A 2,831-nucleotide genomic window follows, 5' to 3' on the forward strand; every position below is an offset into this window, starting at 1 on the left:
CAGCAGAAAAGGACCTGGGGACAGCAGGTGAATGTGGGCCCAGCGTGAGCCCAGGTGGTCAAGAAGGCCAATGGCAGCCTGGCTTGAATAAAGGACAGTGCAGCCAGCAGGACCAGGGCAGTGATTGTCACTCTGTACTGGGCACTGGCGAGGCTACACCTCAAATCTTGTGTCCAGTTTTGGGCCCCTCATGACAAGAAAGACATTGAGGTACTGGAACGATCCCAGAGAAGGGCAACGGAGCTGGGGAAGTCTGAAGAGTGAGTCCTGTGTGGAGTGTCTGAGGGAGCTGGGGTTGCTTAGCCTGGAGAAGATGAGGTTCAGAAGGGTTTTGTCACTCTCTACAGTTGCTTGAAAGAAGCTTGTAGCTAGGTTGGGGTCAGTCCCTTTTCCCAAACAAGCTGCATGATGAGAGGAAATGGCCTCGAGTTGCACCAGAGGAGGTTTAGATTGAATATTAGGAATTTTTTTTTTTTTTCTGAAAGACTTGTCAGTCATTGGAACAGGTTGCCCATGGGAAGTAGTAGATTCACCATCCCTAGAGGTATTTAAAAGATGTGTATATGTGACACTTAGGGACATAGTTTAGCAATGGGCTTGGCAGTGCTGGGTTAATGTTTGGACTCAATACCTTAAAGGTCTTTTCCAACCTAAATGATTCTTAGATTCTAAAGACAGAATATCCTGATTATTGATCCTGTTTATAGAAACTCAGGCAACAAGGCCCAGTGCTTTTCAACAAAGATTCTGGAGCAAAACTACATACACATTTCAAATTGTAACTCTGTGCAGAGCAGTGCACCTGGATAACATTTCTGGGAAGGAGAAATTGTATATAGAAGCCAATGATGCCTCCTCTGGTCTAAGGGAGGCATTTACACATTCAATCTGAGGGATTTACACATTCAGTCAAGGAAAACAAACCAAACTCTGCAATCCCATCCCCATAAGGGTGACCTTTTCACCAGATCAAAATATTTTGGCAGACATTGCAATGCATGCAAGTACTTGACCACTTACTTTATCTAGTAAGAAAATCCATCACAAAATGTTATTACATTCTCAAACACCATGGCATCAACGCCAGTATCTTAAGACAATATGAACTTCCATCTGGCAGGTGCCATCTGGAGCTCTGGGAATCATATCCAATTCTCTCACCAAGTTTAAAAATGCTGCAGCACTCTAAAAGGAAGAAGAGCACCATTTCTACTTGCATCAGACTGGAACAATTGCAGGCTTTTTTTTTGGGACAAGTGTTTTGGTTTTGCTTGGCATAACCCATTAGTTTTTCTAGCTTAAACCATCTATCATTTATTTGAAATCAGAGTCCAGAATGTCAGGAGTTCCTGACAGGCATTTTGGGACATGGAAGTTTTCTATTTAAACTTCAAAAGGATGTGGTATTACCCAAACTGGTGGCTGGGATTGCGCCAACAAGAGGCAGCAGGAATGAAGCACAAAGCCTCTGCAACTCTTCCCTGGTCCTGCTGAGATGAAGGTACTACCAAACACTTTTGGCTCCACTGCTGCGTGCCCTCAAGTGCTGTCACAACTAAAGGTTGGGAGAATAGGAAAACACTGTCAGGTGGAAACTGCTTGTGAAAATATAAATCAGTCAGGTAAACCCCACAAGAGCTAGTCTGGATATTCACTCTGCAAAACAATGCACAACTCTTTGAGCTGGTAGTGTCACAGCTTCATAACCCTACAGGGAAAAACATGGTTCTGTTTGATCCTGTGACATTTTGTTCCAGGCACCACACAGCCCTACTTCCATGGTATTGCACTTCAGCTTCTAAGGTGCAGTAGGACTCTGCAGCAACTTTTCACTTCAGGAGAGGCACCTCAGAAACAAATCTGGGGGCATATGGCTTGGCTACTAGCCCAAGTTTAAAAGCCTCTGTCAGCAGAGTAGACATGTCTTAACATAAGCAGCTAAATTCAGGAGTTGAATAAAAGGTGGCATTTTGAGAAGACATTAAACAGAGAGAGGGACACCAATGGCAAGGAAAATACTGAGGATATTAGAGAAAGGTCAGAATAGGAAAGGAGTACAATCTTTTATGCTGCAAGAGTCCAATTCAGGTAAGCAAGTAAGATAATTTGCAGCAAAAGAAAAAAATTTAGTTCTAGTTACATTTCAAGTTATGACAACATATGTGGAGTCCTAAATGTACTACAATCTATTGCTTAGAAATTGTCACACAGTTTTAAGGAGAACAGCACCATAAATCCAGACAAATTACCACAAAGCATGCAGAATCCATTTGTGCTGAACTGATAAAAATCACTTGCAATGCTAATAGTTTTTTTGCAGGTACTGTACTTGTTTTAATCAACTTAATAGCAATTACTCTGATTAATTTGCAAGTAATATAATACTAATTAACAAAGTATGAGTTTTATTTTTTCCTAGCAAAGAAGGAGGAACCAGGCTATAAGAGGATGATATCATAACTGATCACGATCTCAATTTTACATGATCTAGCACTACCCGGTTATGCTTAACCTGAGTATTTTCTTCAGCAAACACAACTGTGATTTTTGTGGTTTTGCGGGGTTTTTTGTTGTTTTTTTTGTTTTTTTTTTTTTTTTTTTTTTTTTTTTTGTATCTAGCACTACCCGGTTATGCTAAACCTGAGTATTTTCTTCAGCCAGAGTGAGAAGTATTGGAGCAAACACAACTGTGATTTTTGTGGTTTGTGCGGGGTTTTTTTTTTTTTTTTTCAGGACAGCACCATTAACACAGAGCAATCACAAAATGACAGCCTGAAACCCATTTGGTTTGGTATAAGAAAGGAGACAATGACAAGAAACCTCTGCAGAAC

This window comes from Passer montanus, unplaced genomic scaffold (assembly GCF_014805655.1).
Source record: "Passer montanus isolate IOZ18808 unplaced genomic scaffold, ASM1480565v1 scaffold10, whole genome shotgun sequence".
NCBI classification, from domain to species: Eukaryota; Metazoa; Chordata; class Aves; order Passeriformes; family Passeridae; genus Passer; species Passer montanus.